Below are 18790 nucleotides of genomic sequence, written 5' to 3' on the forward strand. Positions count from 1 at the left end.
TCATAGATTGAGCCTTAGGGTTAATTAAGTCTTAAGTTTACATCTCATAGATTGAGTCTTAGGGTTAAGTCTTCATCTTAAGTCTTAGGGTTAAGTCTTAGAGTACAATCTTGAGGATAAGTCTTATGGTTAAGTCTCAGGGTTAAGTCTTAATGTTAAGTCTTAAGGTTGAGCCTTAAGGGTAAGTCTTAGGGTTAAGCCTTAGAGTTATGCCTTGGGGATAAGTCTTAGGGCTAAGTCTCAGGATTAAGTATCAAGGTTAAAGCTCAAGGATAAGTCTCAGGGCTACGTTTTAGGGTTAAGTCTTCAGGTTAAATCTTAGGTTTAGGTCTCAGTTTTCAGTTTTAGGGATAAGTCTTATGGATAAATTTCACGACTAAGTCTCAGGGTTGAGTCTTAAGGTTAAAACTTAACCTGAAGTCTTAGGGTTAAGTCTTATGGTTAAATCTTAATGTTAAATCGTAATTTTAAGTCTTAGCGTTCAGTCTAAAGTTTAAATCACAAGTTGAAGTCTTAGGGTTAACTCTTTAGAGTTACGTCTTGGGGATAAGTCTTAGGGTTAAGTCTTAACGTTTCAGTCCTAAGGTTAACTCTTAGGGTTAAATCTGTAAGGTCAACACTTAAGGTGAACTCTTAGGGTTAAGTTTAGGGTTAAGCCTTAAGGTTACATCTTCAAGTTAAATATTAAGGTTAAGTCTTAGGGTTATTTCTTAAGTTTAAGTCTGAGGGTTATATCTGAGCGTTAATTATTAAGTTGAAGTCTTAGAGTTCATTCTCAGGGTTAAGTCTTCAAGTTACTTCTTAAGGTTGAGACTTAGGGTTAAGTTTTAAGGTTAAGTCCGAATGTTACATCTTAAAGTTAAGTCTTAGGGTTAAATCTCAGTGTTAAGTCTCAAGGTTAGGTCTCAGGGTAGAAGTCGTAAGGTTGTGTCTTAATGTTCAGTCTTATTGTTAAGTCTTAAAAGTTATATTTTAGGGTTCAGTCTTAGGGTTAAATTTTAAGGTTAAGTCTTCGGGTTAAGTCTTAAGGTGAAGTCTTATGGCTTGAGTCTTAGGGTTAAGTCTAAAGTTTAATTCATAAGTTTAAGTCTTAGACTTAAGTCTTGGGGCTAAGTCTTAGGGTTAAGTCTTAAATCTTAGGTTTAAGTCTCAGTGTTGAGTCTTAGGGATAAGTCTTTGAATTAAGTCTTCAAGTTTTGTCTTAAGGTTTAACCTTAAGTTTACGTCATAGGGTTAAGTCTTAGGGTTAAGTATTGAGTGTAAATCTTAAGGTTACGCTTTAAGGTTAAGTCTTAATGGTACATCTTAAAGTTAAGTCTTAGCATTAAGACTTAGGGTTAAATCCCAGGGTTAAATTTCAAGGTAAAGTCTCAAGGTTAAGTCTCAGGGTTACGTGGTAAGGTTGTGTCTTAGGATTCAGTCTTAGGGTTAAGTTTTGAAGTTAAACTTGAGGTTAAGTCTTAGGGTTAAGTCTCAGGCTTATGTCTTAGGGATAAGTCTTAAGTTTAAACCTTAAGCTTAAGTCTTAGGGTTAAGCCTTAAGGTTAAGTGTCAGGGTTAATTCCTAAAGGTTAAGTCTTAAGTTTACATCTCATAGATTGAGCCTTAGGGTTAATTAAGTCTTAAGTTTACATCTCATAGATTGAGTCTTAGGGTTAAGTCTTCATCTTAAGTCTTAGGGTTAAGTCTTAGAGTACAATCTTGAGGATAAGTCTTATGGTTAAGTCTAAGGGTTAAGTCTTAATGTTAAGTCTTAAGGTTGAGCCTTAAGGTTAAGTCTTAGGGTTAAGCCTTAGAGTTATGCCTTGGGGATAAGTCTTAGGGCTAAGTCTCAGGATTAAGTATCAAGGTTAAAGCTCAAGGATAAGTCTCAGGGCTACGTTTTAGGGTTAAGTCTTCAGGTTAAATCTTAGGTTTAGGTCTCAGTTTTCAGTTTTAGGGATAAGTCTTATGGATAAATTTCACGACTAAGTCTCAGGGTTGAGTCTTAAGGTTAAAACTTAACCTGAAGTCTTAGGGTTAAGTCTTATGGTTAAATCTTAATGTTAAATCGTAATTTTAAGTCTTAGCGTTCAGTCTAAAGTTTAAATCACAAGTTGAAGTCTTAGGGTTAACTCTTTAGAGTTACGTCTTGGGGATAAGTCTTAACGTTTCAGTCCTAAGGTTAACTCTTAGGGTTAAATCTGTAAGGTCAACACTTAAGGTTAACTCTTAGGGTTAAGTTTAGGGTTAAGCCTTAAGGTTACATCTTCAAGTTAAATATTAAGGTTAAGTCTTAGGGTTATTTCTTAAGTTTAAGTCTGAGGGTTATATCTGAGCGTTAATTATTAAGTTGAAGTCTTAGAGTTCATTCTCAGGGTTAAGTCTTCAAGTTACTTCTTAAGGTTGAGGCTTAGGGTTAAGTTTTAAGGTTAAGTCCGAATGTTACATCTTAAAGTTAAGTCTTAGGGTTAAATCTCAGTGTTAAGTCTCAAGGTTAGGTCTCAGGGTAGAAGTCGTAAGGTTGTGTCTTAATGTTCAGTCTTATTGTTAAGTCTTAAAAGTTATATTTTAGGGTTCAGTCTTAGGGTTAAATTTTAAGGTTAAGTCTTCGGGTTAAGTCTTAAGGTGAAGTCTTATGGCTTGAGTCTTAGGGTTAAGTCTAAAGTTTAATTCATAAGTTTAAGTCTTAGACTTAAGTCTTGGGGCTAAGTCTTAGGGTTAAGTCTTAAATCTTAGGTTTACGTCTCAGTGTTGAGTCTTAGGGATAAGTCTTTGAATTAAGTCTTCAAGTTTTGTCTTAAGGTTTAACCTTAAGTTTACGTCATAGGGTTAAGTCTTAGGGTTAAGTATTGAGTGTAAATCTTAAGGTTACGCTTTAAGGTTAAGTCTTAATGGTACATCTTAAAGTTAAGTCTTAGCATTAAGACTTAGGGTTAAATCCCAGGGTTAAATTTCAAGGTAAAGTATCAAGGTTAAGTCTCAGGGTTACGTGGTAAGGTTGTGTCTTAGGATTCAGTCTTAGGGTTAAGTTTTGAAGTTAAACTTGAGGTTAAGTCTTAGGGTTAAGTCTCAGGCTTATGTCTTAGGGATAAGTCTTAAGTTTAAACCTTAAGCTTAAGTCTTAGGGTTAAGCCTTAAGGTTAAGTGTCAGGGTTAATTCCTAAAGGTTAAGTCTTAAGTTTACATCTCATAGATTGAGCCTTAGGGTTAATTAAGTCTTAAGTTTACATCTCATAGATTGAGTCTTAGGGTTAAGTCTTCATCTTAAGTCTTAGGGTTAAGTCTTAGAGTACAATCTTGAGGATAAGTCTTATGGTTAAGTCTCAGGGTTAAGTCTTAATGTTAAGTCTTAAGGTTGAGCCTTAAGGTTAAGTCTTAGGGTTAAGCCTTAGAGTTATGCCTTGGGGATAAGTCTTAGGGCTAAGTCTCAGGATTAAGTATCAAGGTTAAAGCTCAAGGATAAGTCTCAGGGCTACGTTTTAGGGTTAAGTCTTCAGGTTAAATCTTAGGTTTAGGTCTCAGTTTTCAGTTTTAGGGATAAGTCTTATGGATAAATTTCACGACTAAGTCTCAGGGTTGAGTCTTAAGGTTAAAACTTAACCTGAAGTCTTAGGGTTAAGTCTTATGGTTAAATCTTAATGTTAAATCGTAATTTTAAGTCTTAGCGTTCAGTCTAAAGTTTAAATCACAAGTTGAAGTCTTAGGGTTAACTCTTTAGAGTTACGTCTTGGGGATAAGTCTTAGGGTTAAGTCTTAACGTTTCAGTCCTAAGGTTAACTCTTAGGGTTAAATCTGTAAGGTCAACACTTAAGGTGAACTCTTAGGGTTAAGCCTTAAGGTTACATCTTCAAGTTAAATATTAAGGTTAAGTCTTAGGGTTATTTCTTAAGTTTAAGTCTGAGGGTTATATCTGAGCGTTAATTATTAAGTTGAAGTCTTAGAGTTCATTCTCAGGGTTAAGTCTTCCAGTTACTTCTTAAGGTTGAGGCTTAGGGTTAAGTTTTAAGGTTAAGTCCGAATGTTACATCTTAAAGTTAAGTCTTAGGGTTAAATCTCAGTGTTAAGTCTCAAGGTTAGGTCTCAGGGTAGAAGTCGTAAGGTTGTGTCTTAATGTTCAGTCTTATTGTTAAGTCTTAAAAGTTATATTTTAGGGTTCAGTCTTAGGGTTAAATTTTAAGGTTAAGTCTTCGGGTTAAGTCTTAAGGTGAAGTCTTATGGCTTGAGTCTTAGGGTTAAGTCTAAAGTTTAATTCATAAGTTTAAGTCTTAGACTTAAGTCTTGGGGCTAAGTCTTAGGGTTAAGTCTTAAATCTTAGGTTTAAGTCTCAGTGTTGAGTCTTAGGGATAAGTCTTTGAATTAAGTCTTCAAGTTTTGTCTTAAGGTTTAACCTTAAGTTTACGTCATAGGGTTAAGTCTTAGGGTTAAGTATTGAGTGTAAATCTTAAGGTTACGCTTTAAGGTTAATCTTAATGGTACATCTTAAAGTTAAGTCTTAGCATTAAGACTTAGGGTTAAATCCCAGGGTAAAATTTCAAGGTAAAGTCTCAAGGTTAAGTCTCAGGGTTACGTGGTAAGGTTGTGTCTTAGGATTCAGTCTTAGGGTTAAGTTTTGAAGTTAAACTTGAGGTTAAGTCTTAGGGTTAAGTCTCAGGCTTATGTCTTAGGGATAAGTCTTAAGTTTAAACCTTAAGCTTAAGTCTTAGGGTTAAGCCTTAAGGTTAAGTGTCAGGGTTAATTCCTAAAGGTTAAGTCTTAAGTTTACATCTCATAGATTGAGCCTTAGGGTTAATTAAGTCTTAAGTTTACATCTCATAGATTGAGTCTTAGGGTTAAGTCTTCATCTTAAGTCTTAGGGTTAAGTCTTAGAGTACAATCTTGAGGATAAGTCTTATGGTTAAGTCTCAGGGTTAAGTCTTAATGTTAAGTCTTAAGGTTGAGCCTTAAGGTTAAGTCTTAGGGTTAAGCCTTAGAGTTATGCCTTGGGGCTAAGTCTTAGGGCTAAGTCTCAGGATTAAGTATCAAGGTTAAAGCTCAAGGATAAGTCTCAGGGCTACGTTTTAGGGTTAAGTCTTCAGGTTAAATCTTAGGTTTAGGTCTCAGTTTTCAGTTTTAGGGATAAGTCTTATGGATAAATTTGACGACTAAGTCTCAGGGTTGAGTCTTAAGGTTAAAACTTAACCTGAAGTCTTAGGGTTAAGTCTTATGGTTAAATCTTAATGTTAAATCGTAATTTTAAGTCTTAGCGTTCAGTCTAAAGTTTAAATCACAAGTTGAAGTCTTAGGGTTAACTCTTTAGAGTTACGTCTTGGGGATAAGTCTTAACGTTTCAGTCCTAAGGTTAACTCTTAGGGTTAAATCTGTAAGGTCAACACTTAAGGTTAACTCTTAGGGTTAAGTTTAGGGTTAAGCCTTAAGGTTACATCTTCAAGTTAAATATTAAGGTTAAGTCTTAGGGTTATTTCTTAAGTTTAAGTCTGAGGGTTATATCTGAGCGTTAATTATTAAGTTGAAGTCTTAGAGTTCATTCTCAGGGTTAAGTCTTCAAGTTACTTCTTAAGGTTGAGGCTTAGGGTTAAGTTTTAAGGTTAAGTCCGAATGTTACATCTTAAAGTTAAGTCTTAGGGTTAAATCTCAGTGTTAAGTCTCAAGGTTAGGTCTCAGGGTAGAAGTCGTAAGGTTGTGTCTTACTGTTCAGTCTTATTGTCAAGTCTTAAAAGTTATATTTTAGGGTTCAGTCTTAGGGTTAAATTTTAAGGTTAAGTCTTCGGGTTAAGTCTTAAGGTGAAGTCTTATGGCTTGAGTCTTAGGGTTAAGTCTAAAGTTTAATTCATAAGTTTAAGTCTTAGACTTAAGTCTTGGGGCTAAGTCTTAGGGTTAAGTCTTAAATCTTAGGTTTAAGTCTCAGTGTTGAGTCTTAGGGATAAGTCTTTGAATTAAGTCTTCAAGTTTTGTCTTAAGGTTTAACCTTAAGTTTACGTCATAGGGTTAAGTCTTAGGGTTAAGTATTGAGTGTAAATCTTAAGGTTACGCTTTAAGGTTAATCTTAATGGTACATCTTAAAGTTAAGTCTTAGCATTAAGACTTAGGGTTAAATCCCAGGGTAAAATTTCAAGGTAAAGTCTCAAGGTTAAGTCTCAGGGTTACGTGGTAAGGTTGTGTCTTAGGATTCAGTCTTAGGGTTAAGTTTTGAAGTTAAACTTGAGGTTAAGTCTTAGGGTTAAGTCTCAGGCTTATGTCTTAGGGATAAGTCTTAAGTTTAAACCTTAAGCTTAAGTCTTAGGGTTAAGCCTTAAGGTTAAGTGTCAGGGTTAATTCCTAAAGGTTAAGTCTTAAGTTTACATCTCATAGATTGAGCCTTAGGGTTAATTAAGTCTTAAGTTTACATCTCATAGATTGAGTCTTAGGGTTAAGTCTTCATCTTAAGTCTTAGGGTTAAGTCTTAGAGTACAATCTTGAGGATAAGTCTTATGGTTAAGTCTTAATGTTAAGTCTTAAGGTTGAGCCTTAAGGGTAAGTCTTAGGGTTAAGCCTTAGAGTTATGCCTTGGGGATAAGTCTTAGGGCTAAGTCTCAGGATTAAGTATCAAGGTTAAAGCTCAAGGATAAGTCTCAGGGCTACGTTTTAGGGTTAAGTCTTCAGGTTAAATCTTAGGTTTAGGTCTCAGTTTTCAGTTTTAGGGATAAGTCTTATGGATAAATTTCACGACTAAGTCTCAGGGTTGAGTCTTAAGGTTAAAACTTAACCTGAAGTCTTAGGGTTAAGTCTTATGGTTAAATCTTAATGTTAAATCGTAATTTTAAGTCTTAGCGTTCAGTCTAAAGTTTAAATCACAAGTTGAAGTCTTAGGGTTAACTCTTTAGAGTTACGTCTTGGGGATAAGTCTTAACGTTTCAGTCCTAAGGTTAACTCTTAGGGTTAAATCTGTAAGGTCAACACTTAAGGTGAACTCTTAGGGTTAAGTTTAGGGTGAAGCCTTAAGGTTACATCTCGAAGTTAAATATTAAGGTTAAGTCTTAGGGCTATTTCTTAAGTTTAAGTCTGAGGGTTATATCTGAGCGTTAATTATTAAGTTGAAGTCTTAGAGTTCATTCTCAGGGTTAAGTCTTCAAGTTACTTCTTAAGGTTGAGGCTTAGGGTTAAGTTTTAAGGTTAAGTCCGAATGTTACATCTTAAAGTTAAGTCTTAGGGTTAAATCTCAGTGTTAAGTCTCAAGGTTAGGTCTCAGGGTAGAAGTCGTAAGGTTGTGTCTTAATGTTCAGTCTTATTGTTAAGTCTTAAAAGTTATATTTTAGGGTTCAGTCTTAGGGTTAAATTTTAAGGTTAAGTCTTCGGGTTAAGTCTTAAGGTGAAGTCTTATGGCTTGAGTCTTAGGGTTAAGTCTAAAGTTTAATTCATAAGTTTAAGTCTTAGACTTAAGTCTTGGGGCTAAGTCTTAGGGTTAAGTCTTAAATCTTAGGTTTAAGTCTCAGTGTTGAGTCTTAGGGATAAGTCTTTGAATTAAGTCTTCAAGTTTTGTCTTAAGGTTTAACCTTAAGTTTACGTCATAGGGTTAAGTCTTAGGGTTAAGTATTGAGTGTAAATCTTAAGGTTACGCTTTAAGGTTAATCTTAATGGTACATCTTAAAGTTAAGTCTTAGCATTAAGACTTAGGGTTAAATCCCAGGGTAAAATTTCAAGGTAAAGTCTCAAGGTTAAGTCTCAGGGTTACGTGGTAAGGTTGTGTCTTAGGATTCAGTCTTAGGGTTAAGTTTTGAAGTTAAACTTGAGGTTAAGTCTTAGGGTTAAGTCTCAGGCTTATGTCTTAGGGATAAGTCTTAAGTTTAAACCTTAAGCTTAAGTCTTAGGGTTAAGCCTTAAGGTTAAGTGTCAGGGTTAATTCCTAAAGGTTAAGTCTTAAGTTTACATCTCATAGATTGAGCCTTAGGGTTAATTAAGTCTTAAGTTTACATCTCATAGATTGAGTCTTAGGGTTAAGTCTTCATCTTAAGTCTTAGGGTTAAGTCTTAGAGTACAATCTTGAGGATAAGTCTTATGGTTAAGTCTCAGGGTTAAGTCTTAATGTTAAGTCTTAAGGTTGAGCCTTAAGGTTAAGTCTTAGGGTTAAGCCTTAGAGTTATGCCTTGGGGATAAGTCTTAGGGCTAAGTCTCAGGATTAAGTATCAAGGTTAAAGCTCAAGGATAAGTCTCAGGGCTACGTTTTAGGGTTAAGTCTTCAGGTTAAATCTTAGGTTTAGGTCTCAGTTTTCAGTTTTAGGGATAAGTCTTATGGATAAATTTCACGACTAAGTCTCAGGGTTGAGTCTTAAGGTTAAAACTTAACCTGAAGTCTTAGGGTTAAGTCTTATGGTTAAATCTTAATGTTAAATCGTAATTTTAAGTCTTAGCGTTCAGTCTAAAGTTTAAATCACAAGTTGAAGTCTTAGGGTTAACTCTTTAGAGTTACGTCTTGGGGATAAGTCTTAGGGTTAAGTCTTAACGTTTCAGTCCTAAGGTTAACTCTTAGGGTTAAATCTGTAAGGTCAACACTTAAGGTTAACTCTTAGGGTTAAGCCTTAAGGTTACATCTTCAAGTTAAATATTAAGGTTAAGTCTTAGGGTTATTTCTTAAGTTTAAGTCTGAGGGTTATATCTGAGCGTTAATTATTAAGTTGAAGTCTTAGAGTTCATTCTCAGGGTTAAGTCTTCAAGTTACTTCTTAAGGTTGAGACTTAGGGTTAAGTTTTAAGGTTAAGTCCGAATGTTACATCTTAAAGTTAAGTCTTAGGGTTAAATCTCAGTGTTAAGTCTCAAGGTTAGGTCTCAGGGTAGAAGTCGTAAGGTTGTGTCTTAATGTTCAGTCTTATTGTTAAGTCTTAAAAGTTATATTTTAGGGTTCAGTCTTAGGGTTAAGTCTAAAGTTTAATTCATAAGTTTAAGTCTTAGACTTAAGTCTTGGGGTTAAGTCTTAGGGTTAAGTCTTAAATCTTAGGTTTAAGTCTCAGTGTTGAGTCTTAGGGATAAGTCTTTGAATTAAGTCTTCAAGTTTTGTCTTAAGGTTTAACCTTAAGTTTACGTCATAGGGTTAAGTCTTAGGGTTAAGTATTGAGTGTAAATCTTAAGGTTACGCTTTAAGGTTAAGTCTTAATGGTACATCTTAAAGTTAAGTCTTAGCATTAAGACTTAGGGTTAAATCCCAGGGTTAAATTTCAAGGTAAAGTATCAAGGTTAAGTCTCAGGGTTACGTGGTAAGGTTGTGTCTTAGGATTCAGTCTTAGGGTTAAGTTTTGAAGTTAAACTTGAGGTTAAGTCTTAGGGTTAAGTCTCAGGCTTATGTCTTAGGGATAAGTCTTAAGTTTAAACCTTAAGCTTAAGTCTTAGGGTTAAGCCTTAAGGTTAAGTGTCAGGGTTAATTCCTAAAGGTTAAGTCTTAAGTTTACATCTCATAGATTGAGCCTTAGGGTTAATTAAGTCTTAAGTTTACATCTCATAGATTGAGTCTTAGGGTTAAGTCTTCATCTTAAGTCTTAGGGTTAAGTCTTAGAGTACAATCTTGAGGATAAGTCTTATGGTTAAGTCTCAGGGTTAAGTCTTAATGTTAAGTCTTAAGGTTGAGCCTTAAGGTTAAGTCTTAGGGTTAAGCCTTAGAGTTATGCCTTGGGGATAAGTCTTAGGGCTAAGTCTCAGGATTAAGTATCAAGGTTAAAGCTCAAGGATAAGTCTCAGGGCTACGTTTTAGGGTTAAGTCTTCAGGTTAAATCTTAGGTTTAGGTCTCAGTTTTCAGTTTTAGGGATAAGTCTTATGGATAAATTTCACGACTAAGTCTCAGGGTTGAGTCTTAAGGTTAAAACTTAACCTGAAGTCTTAGGGTTAAGTCTTATGGTTAAATCTTAATGTTAAATCGTAATTTTAAGTCTTAGCGTTCAGTCTAAAGTTTAAATCACAAGTTGAAGTCTTAGGGTTAACTCTTTAGAGTTACGTCTTGGGGATAAGTCTTAGGGTTAAGTCTTAACGTTTCAGTCCTAAGGTTAACTCTTAGGGTTAAATCTGTAAGGTCAACACTTAAGGTGAACTCTTAGGGTTAAGTTTAGGGTTAAGCCTTAAGGTTACATCTTCAAGTTAAATATTAAGGTTAAGTCTTAGGGTTATTTCTTAAGTTTAAGTCTGAGGGTTATATCTGAGCGTTAATTATTAAGTTGAAGTCTTAGAGTTCATTCTCAGGGTTAAGTCTTCCAGTTACTTCTTAAGGTTGAGGCTTAGGGTTAAGTTTTAAGGTTAAGTCCGAATGTTACATCTTAAAGTTAAGTCTTAGGGTTAAATCTCAGTGTTAAGTCTCAAGGTTAGGTCTCAGGGTAGAAGTCGTAAGGTTGTGTCTTAATGTTCAGTCTTATTGTTAAGTCTTAAAAGTTATATTTTAGGGTTCAGTCTTAGGGTTAAATTTTAAGGTTAAGTCTTCGGGTTAAGTCTTAAGGTGAAGTCTTATGGCTTGAGTCTTAGGGTTAAGTCTAAAGTTTAATTCATAAGTTTAAGTCTTAGACTTAAGTCTTGGGGCTAAGTCTTAGGGTTAAGTCTTAAATCTTAGGTTTAAGTCTCAGTGTTGAGTCTTAGGGATAAGTCTTTGAATTAAGTCTTCAAGTTTTGTCTTAAGGTTTAACCTTAAGTTTACGTCATAGGGTTAAGTCTTAGGGTTAAGTATTGAGTGTAAATCTTAAGGTTACGCTTTAAGGTTAATCTTAATGGTACATCTTAAAGTTAAGTCTTAGCATTAAGACTTAGGGTTAAATCCCAGGGTAAAATTTCAAGGTAAAGTCTCAAGGTTAAGTCTCAGGGTTACGTGGTAAGGTTGTGTCTTAGGATTCAGTCTTAGGGTTAAGTTTTGAAGTTAAACTTGAGGTTAAGTCTTAGGGTTAAGTCTCAGGCTTATGTCTTAGGGATAAGTCTTAAGTTTAAACCTTAAGCTTAAGTCTTAGGGTTAAGCCTTAAGGTTAAGTGTCAGGGTTAATTCCTAAAGGTTAAGTCTTAAGTTTACATCTCATAGATTGAGCCTTAGGGTTAATTAAGTCTTAAGTTTACATCTCATAGATTGAGTCTTAGGGTTAAGTCTTCATCTTAAGTCTTAGGGTTAAGTCTTAGAGTACAATCTTGAGGATAAGTCTTATGGTTAAGTCTCAGGGTTAAGTCTTAATGTTAAGTCTTAAGGTTGAGCCTTAAGGTTAAGTCTTAGGGTTAAGCCTTAGAGTTATGCCTTGGGGCTAAGTCTTAGGGCTAAGTCTCAGGATTAAGTATCAAGGTTAAAGCTCAAGGATAAGTCTCAGGGCTACGTTTTAGGGTTAAGTCTTCAGGTTAAATCTTAGGTTTAGGTCTCAGTTTTCAGTTTTAGGGATAAGTCTTATGGATAAATTTGACGACTAAGTCTCAGGGTTGAGTCTTAAGGTTAAAACTTAACCTGAAGTCTTAGGGTTAAGTCTTATGGTTAAATCTTAATGTTAAATCGTAATTTTAAGTCTTAGCGTTCAGTCTAAAGTTTAAATCACAAGTTGAAGTCTTAGGGTTAACTCTTTAGAGTTACGTCTTGGGGATAAGTCTTAACGTTTCAGTCCTAAGGTTAACTCTTAGGGTTAAATCTGTAAGGTCAACACTTAAGGTTAACTCTTAGGGTTAAGTTTAGGGTTAAGCCTTAAGGTTACATCTTCAAGTTAAATATTAAGGTTAAGTCTTAGGGTTATTTCTTAAGTTTAAGTCTGAGGGTTATATCTGAGCGTTAATTATTAAGTTGAAGTCTTAGAGTTCATTCTCAGGGTTAAGTCTTCAAGTTACTTCTTAAGGTTGAGGCTTAGGGTTAAGTTTTAAGGTTAAGTCCGAATGTTACATCTTAAAGTTAAGTCTTAGGGTTAAATCTCAGTGTTAAGTCTCAAGGTTAGGTCTCAGGGTAGAAGTCGTAAGGTTGTGTCTTACTGTTCAGTCTTATTGTCAAGTCTTAAAAGTTATATTTTAGGGTTCAGTCTTAGGGTTAAATTTTAAGGTTAAGTCTTCGGGTTAAGTCTTAAGGTGAAGTCTTATGGCTTGAGTCTTAGGGTTAAGTCTAAAGTTTAATTCATAAGTTTAAGTCTTAGACTTAAGTCTTGGGGCTAAGTCTTAGGGTTAAGTCTTAAATCTTAGGTTTAAGTCTCAGTGTTGAGTCTTAGGGATAAGTCTTTGAATTAAGTCTTCAAGTTTTGTCTTAAGGTTTAACCTTAAGTTTACGTCATAGGGTTAAGTCTTAGGGTTAAGTATTGAGTGTAAATCTTAAGGTTACGCTTTAAGGTTAATCTTAATGGTACATCTTAAAGTTAAGTCTTAGCATTAAGACTTAGGGTTAAATCCCAGGGTAAAATTTCAAGGTAAAGTCTCAAGGTTAAGTCTCAGGGTTACGTGGTAAGGTTGTGTCTTAGGATTCAGTCTTAGGGTTAAGTTTTGAAGTTAAACTTGAGGTTAAGTCTTAGGGTTAAGTCTCAGGCTTATGTCTTAGGGATAAGTCTTAAGTTTAAACCTTAAGCTTAAGTCTTAGGGTTAAGCCTTAAGGTTAAGTGTCAGGGTTAATTCCTAAAGGTTAAGTCTTAAGTTTACATCTCATAGATTGAGCCTTAGGGTTAATTAAGTCTTAAGTTTACATCTCATAGATTGAGTCTTAGGGTTAAGTCTTCATCTTAAGTCTTAGGGTTAAGTCTTAGAGTACAATCTTGAGGATAAGTCTTATGGTTAAGTCTTAATGTTAAGTCTTAAGGTTGAGCCTTAAGGGTAAGTCTTAGGGTTAAGCCTTAGAGTTATGCCTTGGGGATAAGTCTTAGGGCTAAGTCTCAGGATTAAGTATCAAGGTTAAAGCTCAAGGATAAGTCTCAGGGCTACGTTTTAGGGTTAAGTCTTCAGGTTAAATCTTAGGTTTAGGTCTCAGTTTTCAGTTTTAGGGATAAGTCTTATGGATAAATTTCACGACTAAGTCTCAGGGTTGAGTCTTAAGGTTAAAACTTAACCTGAAGTCTTAGGGTTAAGTCTTATGGTTAAATCTTAATGTTAAATCGTAATTTTAAGTCTTAGCGTTCAGTCTAAAGTTTAAATCACAAGTTGAAGTCTTAGGGTTAACTCTTTAGAGTTACGTCTTGGGGATAAGTCTTAACGTTTCAGTCCTAAGGTTAACTCTTAGGGTTAAATCTGTAAGGTCAACACTTAAGGTGAACTCTTAGGGTTAAGTTTAGGGTGAAGCCTTAAGGTTACATCTCGAAGTTAAATATTAAGGTTAAGTCTTAGGGCTATTTCTTAAGTTTAAGTCTGAGGGTTATATCTGAGCGTTAATTATTAAGTTGAAGTCTTAGAGTTCATTCTCAGGGTTAAGTCTTCAAGTTACTTCTTAAGGTTGAGGCTTAGGGTTAAGTTTTAAGGTTAAGTCCGAATGTTACATCTTAAAGTTAAGTCTTAGGGTTAAATCTCAGTGTTAAGTCTCAAGGTTAGGTCTCAGGGTAGAAGTCGTAAGGTTGTGTCTTAATGTTCAGTCTTATTGTTAAGTCTTAAAAGTTATATTTTAGGGTTCAGTCTTAGGGTTAAATTTTAAGGTTAAGTCTTCGGGTTAAGTCTTAAGGTGAAGTCTTATGGCTTGAGTCTTAGGGTTAAGTCTAAAGTTTAATTCATAAGTTTAAGTCTTAGACTTAAGTCTTGGGGCTAAGTCTTAGGGTTAAGTCTTAAATCTTAGGTTTAAGTCTCAGTGTTGAGTCTTAGGGATAAGTCTTTGAATTAAGTCTTCAAGTTTTGTCTTAAGGTTTAACCTTAAGTTTACGTCATAGGGTTAAGTCTTAGGGTTAAGTATTGAGTGTAAATCTTAAGGTTACGCTTTAAGGTTAATCTTAATGGTACATCTTAAAGTTAAGTCTTAGCATTAAGACTTAGGGTTAAATCCCAGGGTAAAATTTCAAGGTAAAGTCTCAAGGTTAAGTCTCAGGGTTACGTGGTAAGGTTGTGTCTTAGGATTCAGTCTTAGGGTTAAGTTTTGAAGTTAAACTTGAGGTTAAGTCTTAGGGTTAAGTCTCAGGCTTATGTCTTAGGGATAAGTCTTAAGTTTAAACCTTAAGCTTAAGTCTTAGGGTTAAGCCTTAAGGTTAAGTGTCAGGGTTAATTCCTAAAGGTTAAGTCTTAAGTTTACATCTCATAGATTGAGCCTTAGGGTTAATTAAGTCTTAAGTTTACATCTCATAGATTGAGTCTTAGGGTTAAGTCTTCATCTTAAGTCTTAGGGTTAAGTCTTAGAGTACAATCTTGAGGATAAGTCTTATGGTTAAGTCTCAGGGTTAAGTCTTAATGTTAAGTCTTAAGGTTGAGCCTTAAGGTTAAGTCTTAGGGTTAAGCCTTAGAGTTATGCCTTGGGGATAAGTCTTAGGGCTAAGTCTCAGGATTAAGTATCAAGGTTAAAGCTCAAGGATAAGTCTCAGGGCTACGTTTTAGGGTTAAGTCTTCAGGTTAAATCTTAGGTTTAGGTCTCAGTTTTCAGTTTTAGGGATAAGTCTTATGGATAAATTTCACGACTAAGTCTCAGGGTTGAGTCTTAAGGTTAAAACTTAACCTGAAGTCTTAGGGTTAAGTCTTATGGTTAAATCTTAATGTTAAATCGTAATTTTAAGTCTTAGCGTTCAGTCTAAAGTTTAAATCACAAGTTGAAGTCTTAGGGTTAACTCTTTAGAGTTACGTCTTGGGGATAAGTCTTAGGGTTAAGTCTTAACGTTTCAGTCCTAAGGTTAACTCTTAGGGTTAAATCTGTAAGGTCAACACTTAAGGTTAACTCTTAGGGTTAAGCCTTAAGGTTACATCTTCAAGTTAAATATTAAGGTTAAGTCTTAGGGTTATTTCTTAAGTTTAAGTCTGAGGGTTATATCTGAGCGTTAATTATTAAGTTGAAGTCTTAGAGTTCATTCTCAGGGTTAAGTCTTCAAGTTACTTCTTAAGGTTGAGACTTAGGGTTAAGTTTTAAGGTTAAGTCCGAATGTTACATCTTAAAGTTAAGTCTTAGGGTTAAATCTCAGTGTTAAGTCTCAAGGTTAGGTCTCAGGGTAGAAGTCGTAAGGTTGTGTCTTAATGTTCAGTCTTATTGTTAAGTCTTAAAAGTTATATTTTAGGGTTCAGTCTTAGGGTTAAATTTTAAGGTTAAGTCTTCGGGTTAAGTCTTAAGGTGAAGTCTTATGGCTTGAGTCTTAGGGTTAAGTCTAAAGTTTAATTCATAAGTTTAAGTCTTAGACTTAAGTCTTGGGGCTAAGTCTTAGGGTTAAGTCTTAAATCTTAGGTTTAAGTCTCAGTGTTGAGTCTTAGGGATAAGTCTTTGAATTAAGTCTTCAAGTTTTGTCTTAAGGTTTAACCTTAAGTTTACGTCATAGGGTTAAGTCTTAGGGTTAAGTATTGAGTGTAAATCTTAAGGTTACGCTTTAAGGTTAAGTCTTAATGGTACATCTTAAAGTTAAGTCTTAGCATTAAGACTTAGGGTTAAATCCCAGGGTTAAATTTCAAGGTAAAGTCTCAAGGTTAAGTCTCAGGGTTACGTGGTCAAGTTGTGTCTTAGGATTCAGTCTTAGGGTTAAGTTTTGAAGTTAAACTTGAGGTTAAGTCTTAGGGTTAAGTCTCAGGCTTATGTCTTAGGGATAAGTCTTAAGTTTAAACCTTAAGCTTAAGTCTTAGGGTTAAGCCTTAAGGTTAAGTGTCAGGGTTAATTCCTAAAGGTTAAGTCTTAAGTTTACATCTCATAGATTGAGCCTTAGGGTTAATTAAGTCTTAAGTTTACATCTCATAGATTGAGTCTTAGGGTTAAGTCTTCATCTTAAGTCTTAGGGTTAAGTCTTAGAGTACAATCTTGAGGATAAGTCTTATGGTTAAGTCTCAGGGTTAAGTCTTAATGTTAAGTCTTAAGGTTGAGCCTTAAGGTTAAGTCTTAGGGTTAAGCCTTAGAGTTATGCCTTGGGGATAAGTCTTAGGGCTAAGTCTCAGGATTAAGTATCAAGGTTAAAGCTCAAGGATAAGTCTCAGGGCTACGTTTTAGGGTTAAGTCTTCAGGTTAAATCTTAGGTTTAGGTCTCAGTTTTCAGTTTTAGGGATAAGTCTTATGGATAAATTTCACGACTAAGTCTCAGGGTTGAGTCTTAAGGTTAAAACTTAACCTGAAGTCTTAGGGTTAAGTCTTATGGTTAAATCTTAATGTTAAATCGTAATTTTAAGTCTTAGCGTTCAGTCTAAAGTTTAAATCACAAGTTGAAGTCTTAGGGTTAACTCTTTAGAGTTACGTCTTGGGGATAAGTCTTAGGGTTAAGTCTTAACGTTTCAGTCCTAAGGTTAACTCTTAGGGTTAAATCTGTAAGGTCAACACTTAAGGTGAACTCTTAGGGTTAAGTTTAGGGTTAAGCCTTAAGGTTATATCTTCAAGTTAAATATTAAGGTTAAGTCTTAGGGTTATTTCTTAAGTTTAAGTCTGAGGGTTATATCTGAGCGTTAATTATTAAGTTGAAGTCTTAGAGTTCATTCTCAGGGTTAAGTCTTCAAGTTACTTCTTAAGGTTGAGGCTTAGGGTTAAGTTTTAAGGTTAAGTCCGAATGTTACATCTTAAAGTTAAGTCTTAGGGTTAAATCTCAGTGTTAAGTCTCAAGGTTAGGTCTCAGGGTAGAAGTCGTAAGGTTGTGTCTTAATGTTCAGTCTTATTGTTAAGTCTTAAAAGTTATATTTTAGGGTTCAGTCTTAGGGTTAAATTTTAAGGTTAAGTCTTCGGGTTAAGTCTTAAGGTGAAGTCTTATGGCTTGAGTCTTAGGGTTAAGTCTAAAGTTTAATTCATAAGTTTAAGTCTTAGACTTAAGTCTTGGGGCTAAGTCTTAGGGTTAAGTCTTAAATCTTAGGTTTACGTCTCAGTGTTGAGTCTTAGGGATAAGTCTTTGAATTAAGTCTTCAAGTTTTGTCTTAAGGTTTAACCTTAAGTTTACGTCATAGGGTTATGTCTTAGGGTTAAGTATTGAGTGTAAATCTTAAGGTTACGCTTTAAGGTTAAGTCTTAATGGTACATCTTAAAGTTAAGTCTTAGCATTAAGACTTAGGGTTAAATCCCAGGGTTAAATTTCAAGGTAAAGTCTCAAGGTTAAGTCTCAGGGTTACGTGGTGAGGTTGTGTCTTAGGATTCAGTCTTAGGGTTAAGTTTTGAAGTTAAACTTGAGGTTAAGTCTTAGGGTTAAGTCTCAGGCTTATGTCTTAGGGATAAGTCTTAAGTTTAAACCTTAAGCTTAAGTCTTAGGGTTAAGCCTTAAGGTTAAGTGTCAGGGTTAATTCCTAAAGGTTAAGTCTTAAGTTTACATCTCATAGATTGAGCCTTAGGGTTAATTAAGTCTTAAGTTTACATCTCATAGATTGAGTCTTAGGGTTAAGTCTTCATCTTAAGTCTTAGGGTTAAGTCTTAGAGTACAATCTTGAGGATAAGTCTTATGGTTAAGTCTCAGGGTTAAGTCTTAATGTTAAGTCTTAAGGTTGAGCCTTAAGGTTAAGTCTTAGGGTTAAGCCTTAGAGTTATGCCTTGGGGATAAGTCTTAGGGCTAAGTCTCAGGATTAAGTATCAAGGTTAAAGCTCAAGGATAAGTCTCAGGGCTACGTTTTAGGGTTAAGTCTTCAGGTTAAATCTTAGGTTTAGGTCTCAGTTTTCAGTTTTAGGGATAAGTCTTATGGACAAATTTCACGACTAAGTCTCAGGGTTGAGTCTTAAGGTTAAAACTTAACCTGAAGTCTTAGGGTTAAGTCTTATGGTTAAATCTTAATGTTAAATCGTAATTTTAAGTCTTAGCGTTCAGTCTAAAGTTTAAATCACAAGTTGAAGTCTTAGGGTTAACTCTTTAGAGTTACGTCTTGGGGATAAGTCTTAGGGTTAAGTCTTAACGTTTCAGTCCTAAGGTTAACTCTTAGGGTTAAATCTGTAAGGTCAACACTTAAGGTTAACTCTTAGGGTTAAGTTTAGGGTTAAGCCTTAAGGTTACATCTTCAAGTTAAATATTAAGGTTAAGTCTTAGGGTTATTTCTTAAGTTTAAGTCTGAGGGTTATACCTGAGCGTTAATTATTAAGTTGAAGTCTTAGAGTTCATTCTCAGGGTTAAGTCTTCAAGTTACTTCTTAAGGTTGAGGCTTAGGGTTAAGTTTTAAGGTTAAGTCCGAATGTTACATCTTAAAGTTAAGTCTTAGGGTTAAATCTCAGTGTTAAGTCTCAAGGTTAGGTCTCAGGGTAGAAGTCGTAAGGTTGTGTCTTAATGTTCAGTCTTATTGTTAAGTCTTAAAAGTTATATTTTAGGGTTCAGTCTTAGGGTTAAATTTTAAGGTTAAGTCTTCGGGTTAAGTCTTAAGGTGAAGTCTTATGGCTTGAGTCTTAGGGTTAAGTCTAAAGTTTAATTCATAAGTTTAAGTCTTAGACTTAAGTCTTGGGGCTAAGTCTTAGGGTTAAGTCTTAAATCTTAGGTTTACGTCTCAGTGTTGAGTCTTAGGGATAAGTCTTTGAATTAAGTCTTCAAGTTTTGTCTTAAGGTTTAACCTTAAGTTTACGTCATAGGGTTAAGTCTTAGGGTTAAGTATTGAGTGTAAATCTTAAGGTTACGCTTTAAGGTTAAGTCTTAATGGTACATCTTAAAGTTAAGTCTTAGCATTAAGACTTAGGGTTAAATCCCAGGGTTAAATTTCAAGGTAAAGTCTCAAGGTTAAGTCTCAGGGTTACGTGGTAAGGTTGTGTCTTAGGATTCAGTCTTAGGGTTAAGTTTTGAAGTTAAACTTGAGGTTAAGTCTTAGGGTTAAGTCTCAGGCTTATGTCTT

Source organism: Falco punctatus (genome assembly GCF_963210335.1).
Source record: "Falco punctatus genome assembly, chromosome: 4".
NCBI lineage: Eukaryota > Metazoa > Chordata > Aves > Falconiformes > Falconidae > Falco > Falco punctatus.